The 15127-nt window shown below is 33.6% G+C and overlaps 1 protein-coding gene and 1 long non-coding RNA gene across 2 annotated transcripts in view; one reads left to right on the top strand and one right to left on the bottom strand.

Moving 5' to 3' along the window:
* The window catches only part of LOC123547618 (octopamine receptor 1-like), a 226450-nt gene that overhangs the window by 93298 nt on the left and 118025 nt on the right, over positions 1-15127 (bottom strand). The gene's annotated exons all lie outside the window — the stretch shown is intronic.
* LOC123542427 (uncharacterized) lies at positions 9155-14512 on the top strand. Its single transcript, XR_008372504.1, has 2 exons — positions 9155-9235; positions 12322-14512. It is a non-coding gene; the product is annotated as an uncharacterized LOC123542427 (long non-coding RNA).

Here is a 15127-nt window from a genome sequence, read left to right on the forward strand (position 1 = left end):
ACTCTTGATTCTGCTTCTAATAAATGGGATATCTGGAGCTCAGTATCCTATGAATTGTCAGGGCAAACGTAAAGTGTTTCATATACATGACAAAATCTTTTAAATATGACTGTCAAGATGATAAAAGTATCTAACTAATGTTTTTTTTTGTGTTTTATTTTATTAGTATACAAAGAAAAATCACTAAATGCTACTTTTATCTAACATGAGTGTATTTGTACTCTATCATCATTTTACGTCTTTCGTAAATCATATACCTATAAAACAGTGGTATAACATATTTATTTTGTCTTTACCAGCTAGAGAATAATCAAGTAATTGAATTCAAAATAAACGGAAGCGAGTCGCTTCTGTACGTTAAGTAACTGCTCTCTTTCTGGTAATTCGTATACTTAATTATCTGAATATTTCAGCAAAAGCTCTGTTTAATGCCACTAAATGTAGCATATATATTGAGACTAATAACTTAAATAAGACTTCATCTGTTACCAATTTCTTCCGCACAAACTTAAGAAATTATGATTTACGTCCTTCCGAAGTTTTAGCAGAGATACTTTGATTTCATCAAACTTGATTATTATTATCTTATTATATCGATGTAATTCTTATATATTTCTTTCTTGGTTCGTATTTCGAATTTGTTTTAAAACAGACAGACAAAATCTGGCTCAGAACCTGCAATAATTGTTCTAAAACAGATTTGCATTTATCACACTATCTGGCAGACGTGTCATCACTTACAAGACAATATCAAACAATAATCATTAAGCTTATTATACTGCATACTTTTTGTGTAATGACAAATACATTGGAGCTTACACGTTATGCAACAAAGAAAAGAAAGTATATGGAAACGCCGACAATTTTCACATAGTTCACTTATCTATTTTTAGCTCACCTTAGATTATTATATATATATATATAGCTTAGATATTTGGTGTGAAGCATTGCCTAGTAGACCTCTACCAAGTTTGTTCAAATCGTGACCCCGGGATCAAAATTGACCCCGCCCCAGGGGTCACTTGATTTTACATAGGAAAATCTTAAAAAATCTTTTTCTCAAAAACCAGAAGCCCTAGAGCTTAGATATTTGACACGTAGCATTGCCTAGTGGACTTCTACTAAAGTAGTACAAATCATGACCCCGGGGTTAAAATTGACCCCGCCCCATGGGTCACTTAATTTTACATAGATTTCTATTGGAAAATCTTCATTTTTTAAAAAAAAATAAACCAGAAGGCCTAGAGCTAAGATATTTCTCAGGTAGCATTGCCTAGTGGACCTCTTCAAAATTTGTTCAAATCATGACCCCCGGTGTCAAAATTGACCCCGCCCCAGGGGTCACTTGATTTTACATAAGAAAATCTTCAAAATTTTTCTAAAAATAAACCAGAAGGCCTAGAGCTTAGATATTTCACATGTAGCATTGCCTAGTGGACCTCTACAAAATGACCCCGTCCCAGGGGTCACTTGATTTTACATAGGAAAATCTTCAAATTTTTCTCAAAATAAACCAGAAGGCCCAGATCTTAGATATTTGACATGTAGCACAATGCCTAGTAGACTTCTACAAATTTGTTCAAATCATGACCCCCGGGGTCAAATTGACCCCGCCCCATGGGGTTACTTGATTGTACATAGAAAAATCTTCAAAATTGTCTAAAAGTAAACCAGAAGGCCTAGATCTTAGGTATTTGACATGTAGCATTGCCTAGTGGACCTCTATAAAATTTGTTCAAATCTTGACTCCCCAGGGTCAAATTGACCCAGCCTCAGGGGTTACTTGATTGTACATAGGGAAATCTTCATAAATTTGCTAAAGATAAACCAGAAGGCCTAGATCTTAGATATCTGATATGTAACATTGCCTAGTAGACTTCTACAAACTTTGTTCAAGTTATGACCCCCGGGATAAAATTGGCCCTGCCCCAGGGGTTACTTGATTGTACATCGGAAAATCTTCCAAAAAAGTTCTAAAAATCATCAGTTTGACATTTGAAACATGTAGCTCATATTACTCAGGTGAGCGATCCAGGGTCATCCTGACCCTCTTGTTTTAATATAATTATGTTTTCCAGGTAAAATAAAACGTTAACTTAAGTAACTACAGTAAACCTCACTTATAAGGAACTCGGATATAAGGAACACTCGATTATAAGGAACATTTTTCAATTCCCCGATCTAATTCCTTCTTTATTCAATGTAAAAATCCTCGGTTATAGGGAACTCGGTTATAAGGAACACTCTGTTATAAGGAACACTTTTTCCAGTCCCTAAGTACGAAATTCAATGAGAAACCCCTCGGTTATAACGAACAGACATAAAGAATAAAAATTATTGAAAACCGGAAATTATCAGGAGAATCGCTGGTGACGTCGGAGTAACGTTGGCACATACACACGCTTTCATGCACATGAATAAACACACATTATTTCATTTAGAACTATGATCTTTAGTTTGTCAATTCACGGATACGATAAAAAGAAAATATATAACATCATCATTAACATTTACCAAATACTAGACGATTGTAGACTTATATTTACTCAAGATTATGTTCGAGAGCTACATGTGTTAGGTATTTCATGTTTACAATGGTGAACGAAAAATCAGTAATGGTCACCAAACCTTGGGATATTAATATTGGTCTCATACTATTCTATATAAATGTGCTAATTACGTGTGATTAACAATAGCAAACAGTCCAGTTTACCAAATTTTCAATTGTAAACATTATAAGCAGGTGCAAAAAATGGACAATAGCAAAACTATATAGGAATAATTTGTACTTTAATCCGTACGTTGTTTTGATTTTGCTATATTAATGACGGTTTCTCTTTTTGAAGACTTGAGTTCTAAACGATATTTCCCTTGTACATGTACATAACAATGAGTGCAAAGCAAAAAATTGAAATTTACTTTATACTAGTACTGATGCCTATTCTCGAGGAAGGTAAGGGGAGAAACTGCAGCATATCTTATAGTCATAACGAAGCGCTCTCTAAAGAAGAAATTAGAAATAACCGACAAAAAAAAAGAGAAAAAAAATACGGTCATTCTTATCGACGTACATTTTGGCTTAGTTTAGATTTAACGACGTGTTTCAACACTGTTTCAGTCATATACATGCAGGCTGTTTACCTTAACATCTCCCAGGAAAGGACCGGTGTAGCGTGATTATCACACCGTCGTGACCAGGTCCACGGTTTATATATGTTTTTCAAAACCTGCCCAAATGCTTATTCTTTGTCCAATATTTGCAAAATTTTGCATATTAAATTCTCAAAGATAGCTTTTGTAACTTACATAATTTAATTTTGATTTTATATTCCTGAAATTTAAATATATTGATTTGAATATGCCCAATTTGACGTATTTTACCGGCTTTTATGGTGCTTCAGAAAAAACTTGCAGAACACAGTAACTTATCTTTTTCACGAATCAGATTGTCTTAAAACTTGCTAGAGGTGTTAAATCTTGTGCATGGGACTGTTGTTTGTGAATAGCTACTCAAAATAATAAGATTTACACGCTCTGAAAATGACCTTTTTGTCTAAAACTCTACGAAAAACATGGCCGCGGTGTGCAAATAATGAGTTGCTTATTTCAAAACTGTCCTATTATTCTTCAGTAAAACTTCTTGTTATTTAAGACTCTAATAACTTGTTGACATACCCATAGGCAAATATCTGTTCTCGGGTGTAATTACACCTTTAGAGAAAAGCGTGATTCGCACGTTTTAATTTCTTCATTCGTCGCCTGAAGAGACAAGATGGCGGAGCTTGCGAAATCGAAAGTAAGTAGATCTGCACTTTTGAAATAAAATGTTGTAGATTCTAGATCTTTCTGATTGACAGTCACTTGTTTATCTTATTTATCTGTTTCCACATATAATATGGATCTAGTAGATTACATACAACCAGTTTAAAATAATCACCTTGTGTGCGGATGCTCTTAATACTTCTTGAAGTTCTTCAGCCAAAGCCTGGCCAGAGTGACATAATTTTACTTTTAACTTTAGATCTAGGTCTACAAAGCAGCTGTAATTGTGATTTATTAGCTGTTTTCAACTACTGAAATTCGAAAAAGTGATCCGTAATTAGATGTTAATGTAATCCAAAAATTTAAAACGGGATCCATATCATATGGAACAGAGGAGATACTGAGATATTTTTATATGATATACTGTATGGGCAATGTCCCCACTTGTGTTAAACACTCGAAAGACCAAAATATTGGAAGCAGTTTCAGATAAAATTTTCATCGCTGCCAATTATACCTAACCCCCAGCAATTTGCGAGTTATACCATTTACAACTGGGCTACTGAGGCAATCGTGATAAAGTGCCTTACCAAGGTCACACCGCAATGGGAGTTGCAGGAATCAAAACCTCGGGCCTTCACCTCTGTAGGCCCAGCATAATAGCCCTATCAACCAATGCGTCCGCACGAGTTCCTCATTGGTTTATGTTAAATTATGTAGTATGTAAGTTGTTGGCTCAGCTCAATCCAGGGGTCATGGGTTCGAGCCCCAGTGGGGTCAGGACTTCTCATATGACTCTAGTACTGGTTATTCCAAGAAGCAGACTCGAGAGTGGTTCCAGTAAGCTTAAACTCTGTACATTTAAAGCAAAATACTCTTTTTTTCATTACCAACATCTTACTCTCACCAATATTTCACATCTTGTGATGGAACCCCGGGTTCCTTCACAAAAATATAGTGAAAAAGTACAAAATTTTAATGTAGAACACTACAATTTCAAAACCCCATTAGTTTTCTAAAGTCATAAGGTTTTTCTAAGATCTTTATCCTTTCAACTGTAAAGGGACAGAATATGTTTTTTGTTTAACAGATCAACTTTCTCAGCCCATTTGATGAATGTCTATACACCAAAAATGTCCCCTTTGCAACTTTTTAGTTGTTAAGTGTCAGATTTCTTTTATTTCTTTAAAAATAAAATTAGATTATACTTTATTTGTGCCGTGCCATGAGAAAACCAACATATTTGGTTTGCGACCAGCATGGATCCAGACCAGCTTGCGCATCTGCACAGTCTGGTCAGGATCCATGCTGTTCGCTGACAGTTTCTCTAATTCCAATAGGCTTTAAAAGCGAACAGCATGGTTCTTGATCAGACTGCGTGGAAGCGCAGGCTGGTCTGGATCCATGCTGGTCACAAACCCACTATGTTGGTTTTCTCATGGCATGGCTCATTTTCCTTGAAAGGGAGTTACAGTTGATAAAAAAGCAGCTTTTTAACTTGACATATTAAGGACTGTTCAACATTCACAAAGCCAAAAGTGATGTCCCCTGTGCACCTTTTTTGACATTCATTTAATTTACCATTATATAAGAAACTCTGGACAATTTAGAATTCATTGTTTGCATTTTTTCAGAAGTAACCAGTTTTCAAGTTAAGAAGTGCAAACATCAATTTTTTTACCCACATTATGTAAATGTTCACAAGTGAATACTGTGTAGTTGAAAAAAAAATTACTTACTATGAACATATTCTATGAATATATATTTTGCTGCAGTTTGTCCCTGTGCATCTTCTTAGTAAACATAATAAAATATGTATGAATTTTACTGTCACATTTTACCATGCATGGATTTTGTCATTTTCTACTTCAGTAGGCAATGCATGTAGAATAAATGATTTCAATGTGTTGGTTATGTTTAAAGTCACTTATTTTTCAGTTAAAGGGAAAACCATGCTGTTGAATAAGCATTGTGTTTCTTGTGAAAAAAAATATGAACAGTAAACTAATAATGAATGAATATTATACTGATTTCAGTATGTGTCCCTGTGCATCTGCATATAACTCAATTTTGAGTTGAAAATTCTAGAATTAAGATTACTGGACATTCTTGAAATTTGGCATGTTTTAAACATTCAAAATTTGAGGAAAAAAATAGGTTTTTTAAAATAATATGTTAATTTATTTTCATTAAGCAACAAATTTTCTAGGAAAAGTTTTATTTTCATGTCAGATTTGTGCAGAAAGGCTGATTTTAAAAACCAATCTCCACAAACATTTGATTGAATAAGTTTCAAACCACACACATTACACCTATTACTTATCATATATGTTGAAATATTAACTGTTAATATATTCCTTATCATAAAACACTGCAACATTTATCACCCATCATACTGCAATTGAAATTCACTGAACTTTCAAATTAAAGGCTGAACATTTTCTGATAGGTTTTTCCAAAGAAGTAGACATTTATTTTTATAGCTCTTTGGTTTTTCTCACACTTTCCCAAAGTTATTTCCTTGAAATTTGAAGTATTTGCTATCATATAAATAGGTGCCCCATAAGAAATAGGTTTTCAACTCTATGTCCCACTTTTTCTTCATTATTTTGAAAACCACCCAAATAGAACAATCTGAACGTCCAGTTATTTTGACTAAGTTGGAATAGGTAAAGGTAATTTTTATTTACCTTTGCTTTGTGAAACAGTTAACATAAGCTTGGTAGAGCTTTTTAGCAACCCTTTTTCAAGAACAGTTAAATATACAGAGCTAACTTAATTCTGTTTCCACTGTTACAGTAAATAATAATTAAAGACACTGATTCTGGTGTGCCTGGTATGTGGGCTATGGGGATGATAAGGTCTGATATTGGAGGTAAGGGCCAATACACAAGTCTGGACCATTGATAGACTTGCTTCTGTTTATCATAATAAGCTACTGTATAGCTACTGTGCAGTAAATAAATTGCAGGTGATATTTCTCACCTTTATAGCAAATCAGTTCTCACCTTTATAAGGAGTTTAGAAAGCTTGATTGAATTAGGGCTAAATACAAGTGATAGGATAAAACAGTGTTTTTATCATATTTTTGATTTACATCTCATCATTGCTGTTTTTTTTTTATCAAAAATATAAAAAATGCATTCAGGCACTTTGCTTTTAGAAATAATAAATTATGTGTATTTTGAACAATGATATATCTTTATTGCTGGATTTTATTATACATAAAAGAAACGTTATTTAGACAACACTAGGGGAATTATACATTTTTAATATATAAAATCCTTCTGTCCATATCCCTTTTTATCTATTAAAAATGCAGCTGAACGCTTCTTTAATTTCTAATAAAATTCAGCAATTATCATTTTTTCTGGTTTTATTTGCTTACTTTTGATAAAAAGATCATAATCATTGAATAAACAAACTTATAATTTCTCTTAAATAATTATTTTATTGTTAAGGAGTGTCAGAGAATTGCTTTCCTATAAGAGTTATAATTTAACTGGCCAGGACATTACTCAACATGACTGAGCAATCAATATTAGTATATTATCAGTTAAAATAATTTTGTGTACATTCTGAAAAGAAAAAAGAAAAAAAAAACAGCAATGCAAGGAAATAACCAATTTATCTGTAGGCAATAAAATTTATGATTCTCTGACAATAATTAGGCTACATGTCAAGTCTACAGGGGTTTTATGGACCCTAATCAGACTGGACCAGACAGGATCTTGTATATTGGGGATTAAAAAGTCTGGTATTGAGGGGTGGGGGGAGGGGTCACTTATATAGGAGATTTTCTTTGTCTTTTAATAACAATTCATTAAACCCAGAGGAAAAATCTCATTACAGCAAGTTTTGTACATAATATAATGTAAACATATATATTGAAAAATCTGTAAATTTCGCCTCTAGTGCGACTCAAACCCACATTGATGAGGGGCAAGTGATTTGAAGCCAGAGACCTTAACTACTTGGCCACACTCACAGTGCCCCCTCACACCAAAATGAAGGTGAAAGATTGAACTATACCATGCTACTATACATCTTAATAACAATTTGTGCATCATTATTCTTTTAAGATAACAAAATATGTATAAGTAACTTTAAGCCTATGGTTATCTTCAAACAGGTTCAAATCTCTTAAACACTAATAAAACTTTTTTATGCAGTTTAAGTCTTTTCACTTTTAGACTTCTGATAGCAAGTGTAATTATACTTAATTCTGCAACTGAAATGTTATTGAATTGTGATTGCAAATTGGAAAATATGATGAACATGATGAATTTCTTTCTATTTTGTCTCTTGGAACCCTCATTTTATTATTCTGCACATGTGCATGTGTAAGTAACTATACTAAATTAAAAAATAGATTTATAAAATAAACACATTTTAGAAAGATATGCAAAACTCCTTGCAAAACTCTTTGGTGGTATATTGAAATTAAAAAGCAGAATGGTCTGTGTTAATAGGCAAATTCCCTCTCTTCTTACTTATTCAAATTCCCTGTCTTCTTTCTTATTCTGTATACATGTCAAATTTCACTGGTATTTTTTTTTCAAATATTATTAAAGATGTTCTAACATTAAATACATTTTAAGCTCATCTGAGCATGAAAAACATGGGTGCAGGAGGGCATGGTCCCCTTTTTCCCGATATGTATATATATATGAAACTGCTGTTCCAGTTTTGAAATAATTTAACACAATGGGCCTTTTGTGACATTCTATAAAGACTACAAATTATTTTATGTTATAAAACATGGGTGTCAGGGGTAATTGTCACTTTTTCCATATTTGTAGTATTGGAAACTTTAAAAATGTTCTGGTCAGAAACAGCAGGGGCCAATTTTTTAAAACAAATTTACATTAACTGTCTACCATTATTGTTCAGCTTATTCCTTTTCATTCAGAAATCATGGGGGGGGGGGGGGGGTCATAACCTAATATTCACCAGCCCTAAGTATTACATTTTCTACATTAACATTTTTTTCAGAAGGGCTCTCATGTTATTACTGATACATTTTTATTAAATGAAGCATGTGTTCCAGATCATTTTACCTTGGAGTTTTATTGTATATATAGTTACTACAAAATTAATGCTTACTAAAAAAAAATCTTTCATCATTATACATAATGTTATCTACGATGAAACTTTATATAATTAAGAAAATGACCATTGATACTTTCCCATTTATTGATATTGAGTTAAATTATATTAACTAGAAAATAGTATATTCCAAGTGGTGACTTTTTTTTTCATAAAATAAAATTGTTGTCTGCATTTCAGATATTTTCTCATAGCTGATCCCTCCCACTGTAACAAACCTATATTATCAAAAACATATAAATGCATATTTCAGATTGGTACTTGAAAGTCAATGGTTTTATCATGATGACCATCTTTTATTTAATGGAGAAGAAAAAACAATATTAGCAGCTGGACAGGTTGTCACCACAGTTCAAGGATTTAGGTAAGGATGGACATTCTTACAGATCTATATATGAACACAGTGAATGGTTCTTTATAAAAGTATTTGTAATTTATACTATATAAGTTACAAATCTCATAGACTAGCCACTACACTGATAATTAAGAATTTGTCTAAAAAAATCAACCTTTGTCATTTTTCTTACTTTGATGTAATAGTGTCAGATGCCAGTCTAATTTAGTGATTTCATAGACTAGCCATAGACTGATAATTAAGAATTTGTCCAAAAAATTCAACCTTTGTCATTTTTCTTACTTTGATGTTATAGTGTCAGATGCCAGTCTAATTTAGTGATTTCATAGACTAGCCACTATAGATTGATAATTAAGAATTTGTCCAAAAAATTCAACCTTTGTCATTTTTCTTACTTTGATGTAATAGTGTCAGATGCCAGTCTAATTTAGCGATTTCATAGACTAGCCACTAGACTGATAATTAAGAGTTTGTCCAAAAAATTCAACCTTTGTAATTTAGAGCCTATTTATTTCACTTGTAGCATTGCCTAGTGGACCTCTACAAAATTTGTTCAAATCATGTCCCCTGGGGTCAAAATTGACTCCGCCCCAGGAATGACTTGATTTTACATAGGAAAATCTTCAAAAAAAAATATATAAAATAAACCATGTAGCATTGCCTAGTAGACTTTTACAAAATTTATTCAAATCATGACCCCGCCCCATGGGGTTACTTGATTGTACATAGAAAAATCTTCAAAATTTTCTAAAAATAAACCAGAAGGCCTAGAGCTTAGATATTTGACATGTAGCATTGCCTAGTGGACCTCTACAAAAAGTTTTAAAATCTTGTTTTTAGCTCACCTGTCAAATAGTGACAAGGTGAGCTTTTGTGATCACGCAGCGTCCGTCGTCCGTGCGTCCGTCCGTCCGTCCGTAAACTTTTGCCTGTGACCACTCTAGGGGTCACATTTTTCGTAGGATCTTTATGAAAGTTGGTCAGAATGTTCATCTTCATGATATCTAGGTCAAGTTCGAAACTGGGTCACGTGCCGTCAAAAACTAGGTCAGTAGGTCTAAAAATAGAAAAACCTTGTGACCTCTCTAGAGGCCATAAATTTCAAAAGATCTTCATGACAATTGGTCAGAATGTTCACCTTGATGATATCTAGGTCAAGTTCGAAACTGGGTCACGTGCCCTCAAAAACTAGGTCAGTAGGTCTAAAAATAGAAAAACCTTGTGACCTCTCTAGAGGCCATATTTTTCCTGAGATCTTCATGAATATTGATCAGAATGTTCACCTTGATGATATCTAGGTCAAGTTTGAAAATGGGTCACGTGGGGTTGAAAACTAGGTCAGTAGATCTAAAAATAGAAAAACATTGTGACCTCTCTAGAGGCCATATTTTACATGAGATCTTCATGAATATTGATCAGAAAGTTCACCTTGATGATATCTAGGTCAAGTTCGAAACTGGGTCATGTGGGGTCAAAAACTAGGTCATTAGGTCTAAAAATAGAAAAACCTTGTGACCTCTCTAGAGGCCATATTTCTCAATGGATCTTCATGAAAATTGGTCAGAATGTTCACCTTGATGATATCTAGGTCAAGTTCGAAACTGGGTTACGTAGGGTTGAAAACTAGGTCAGTAGATTTAAAAATAGAAAAACATTGTGACCTCTCTAGAGGCCATATTTTTCATGAGATCTTCATGAATATTGGTCAGAATTTTCACCTTGATGATGTCTAGGTCAAGTTCGAAACTGGGTCATGTGGGGTCAAAAATTAGGTCGTTAGGTCTAAAAATAGAAAAACCTTGTGACCTTTCTAGAGGCCAAATTTCTCAATGGATCTTCATGAAAATTGGTCAGAATGTTCACCTTGATAATATCTAGGTCAAGTTCGAAACTGTGTCATGTGCGGTCAAAATCTAGGTCAGTAGGTCTAAAAATAGAAAAACCTTGTGACCTCTCTTGAGGCCATATTTTTCAATGGATCTTCATGAAAATTGGTCAGAATGTTTACCTTGATGATATCTAGGTCAGGTTCGAAACTGGGTCACGTGGGGTAAAAAACTAGGTCAGTAGATCTAAAAATAGAAAAACATTGTGACCTCTCTAGAGGCCATATTTTTCATGAGATCTTCATGAATATTGGTCAGAATGTTCACCTTGATGATATCTAGGTCAAGTTCGAAACTGGGTCACGTGGGATCAAAAACTAGGCCAGTAGGTCTGAAAATAGAAAAACCTTGTGACCTCTCTAGAGGCCATATTTCTCAATGGATCTTCATGAAAATGGGTTAGAATGTTCAGCTTGATGATATCTAGGTCTTGTTCGTAACTGGGTCATGTGCGGTCAAAAACTAGGTCAGTAAGTCGAAAAATAGAAAAACCTCGTGACCTCTCTGGAGGCCATATTTTTCAAGAGATCTTCATGAAAATTGGTGAGAATGTTCACCTTGATGATATCTAGGTCAAGTTTAAAAGTGGGTCACGTGCCTTCAAAAAAATTGGTCATTAGGTCAAATAATAGAAAAACCTTGTGACCTCTCTAGAGGCCATATTTTTCAATGGATCTTCATGAAAATTGGTCAGAATTTTTTATCTTGATAATATCTGGGTCACATGTGCTCAAAAACTAGGTCACTATGTCAAATAATAGAAATAACGACGTCATACTCAGTTCAACACTGGGTCATGTGGGGATAGGTGAGCGATTCAGGACCATCATGGTCCTCTTGTTTAAAGTTACTTTAAGAAAATTTCAACTATATTTTCTCATAATTCTTTTGATTGCTTTTTATTATGATCTTTTGACCTTGAAGACTTGTCCTTAAGTGCAATGATAACAGGTGAGCGATATAGGGCCATCGTGGCCCTCTTTTTGTTTTTCTTGGGTTTTTTTTGCTACATTAAAATGTTGAATGTCAGTGTGACCTTCATATAAAGTAGGATATTATGAAGCAAAAAGCAGACTTGTTAAAAAGAATGATTTAAAAGGAAAATGTTTTGGATAAAACCAAATTTAGCTATTTCTGTATGCAATATATTTGTCATTTGATACTGCAATTAAGTGACATCATTATAAAATATTTTTCTATCTATTTTAGGTCAGACATCAGCTTTTGAAGTTGCTTTCTTGGCACATCATGCTGTCCAGTGGAGTTCATACCATATGCCAGGCCTTTATACATGGTCAAAGAAGATGAATTTGTTATTCAATTTGTGAAATTTGATTTAGCGAGGACTTTCATATATGATGATTATATTCAGCAGATTATCTTCAAGTGTGCACTTTCTAGAATCACAGTTTCTAGGAGGTTTTCCGTTTAAAGTTAGATTAATTGAAAAATAAGGGGAGCTATCATACTCACCATGGTATCGACATTGGCATTACACCAGGTTTAAGTTTTTCTTACCAGTCCATATTTTAAAAGGACCTTTTGACAGTATTGGAACTTACAACAGTAATGTATCATCATTATACCAAGTTTTAGGCAAGAGTACATAACTCCATCAAGGATTTGACTGAACTATGGCCCTTTGAAACTTTTGTCACTTGTTTATAATAATAGTCTCTCTATATAGGCAAGAGTTCATAGCACTATAGAGTATTTTGGATGAATTATGTCCCTTTTGGACTTTGAAATTGGTTCAGTTTTTGTACAAGTCCACATTTTGACAAAACATTTTGACATATAGCTTTGAATCTTTCAACACTAAGTCTTACCATTACAATAATATAACTTAAAATAGTTGTTCAACATCATCAATCATCACCCACATCATATTACACAAGATGCGTAACTCTTGCACTAAAATTTAATGAATTATGCCCGTTTTGCTTAAAATGTACTTTGTATAGTGTTTTGATACACTTTATTTTTATCTCTCATATTACTTAATATTTTTAAAACAGACTTAGTTATTATGCAATATCTTCATCCGCCGTTGGAGTCATTAAACACAATAGTGACAGCTCCAGTGTTCTCAGATATGCCCAGGCTCACTATCCAGCACCGAAATAGTCGAGCATGCTAACTAAGACAATCGGGTAGATAACTATGGACAGATTTTATGTCAAATCACCTCCCTTTATTTCAAATTGAAATGGGTACATCAGTGTAACTAATGAAAATACTGTTATGCCATCAGATTGACTTGGACACTCAGTGAAGATACATATTGACTGAATTTATGACAAAAGTACCTCCCTTTATTTTTTATGTAAATGAATATATTTAGCAGCTTCTAATGAAATTGGTTTGAAAGGTTTTTTTATGTCTTCCATGGTAAGATATAGTCATGTTAGATAACTCTTGCTTGAATGTTTATAGATATGAATACTTCTCTTATATATTATTGTGAAACTTGTACTGTGTATCTTCTACATGCATGTACCAATACATGATTACCTTCCCTGATTTTTATAAAAATGGATTTATCTCAGTAAGCATATATATAGGACTCATTTGAAATTTCATTTTTGTCATAAGTTGGACAGAGACAATTATTGTAGATTATATTGACTGATTTTATGCCAAGTTACATTCCTTCGTTTCTTGTTAAAATAGGTGTATCTCAGTAACCAATGAAGATACTGATTTGAAGTGTCATTTATGCAATGAGATGGACTCGGACAATCAGGGTAGATAACTTTTGACTGGATTTATGACAAATAACCTCCCTTTATTTTATGTAAATGAATATATATCTCGGCAGCATCTAATGAGATTGCTTTAAAATGTTATGTAAGTCTTCCAGGGTAAGAAATAGTCATGCCAGTACAAAAATGCAGCATTTGAGCCTAGGACCCTCAAACATGATATGAAGATTGGCCCTGACTAGTATGTGACCCACAGGTCAAAAGGGACTGTTACAATGAATTTTTTATCCTGATGATATTTAATGTGTAGCACTCTCGTCTAAAGTATTTTTGATTTATATGGAAAACAGCAGTGTTGGACAGAATTGGATGAAAAGTACATTGTTAGAACTTCAAATATGCAACATAAAGGTGAATATAGGTAAATTTATAAATTCTCACCACAGGATCTGTGGGTTAGTGGCTTTGATTTGTATAAATTCTGTACATACGGGTCTATAACCTTAATCTGCTGAGAATTTCTTCCCTTAAATGATGGATAAGTCTTTAATATTGAAATAAATTTGCATCTGTGCTTCTATGGCATTATTAGGAAAGACACGTTATTATACATTGTAACAGTTGGTGTTTAGATCCTATAATTTGTTGATTTATTAATAATAAAACATAAAATAAATGTTGAAAGTTTCATAAAAGATCGTTTCTTATGATTTTCCATTTAACTCCCATCCAGTTTAAACTCATCCAGTTTGTTAAACACTTCTTGAAAAATATTTTTAAGGAGTCTTAGAGTTTCATACCTGATAACTATAAATTAATGAGCCGCGCCATGAGAAAATCAGCATAGTGACTGCGCAATTTTGTCAGGATCCATGCTGTTTGCTAACAGTTTCTCCAATTCCAATAGGCTTTAAAAGCGAACAGCAGAGATCCTGACCAGAATGTGCGGATGTGCAGGCTGTTCCGGATCCATGCTGGTCGCAAACCCACAATGTTGGTTTTCTCATGGCACGGCTCATATTTTTTGATTGACCTACTTAGAGAAATATTATGTTAGACTTCATTTACCCGAGGGGTAATATATCGGACGTCATGCTGTAATCTGACGTCATAATTGATGTCATAATGGTCTCTTACCAGTCCATGCGTCAACCGTTGTTTATCGCAGAATATATAGAGCTTATTTCCATGTTTATTAGTAATCAATGCGTTACTCCGGGTGGTTAAATACTGCAGCATCAGAACGATGAACCTTGGTAAATTAGAAAATTAATCAAAAGAAGGCCTCGATTGTTTTCATTCTGACATGC

Source organism: Mercenaria mercenaria, chromosome 9 (genome assembly GCF_021730395.1).
Source record: "Mercenaria mercenaria strain notata chromosome 9, MADL_Memer_1, whole genome shotgun sequence".
Classification (NCBI taxonomy): Eukaryota; Metazoa; Mollusca; class Bivalvia; order Venerida; family Veneridae; genus Mercenaria; species Mercenaria mercenaria.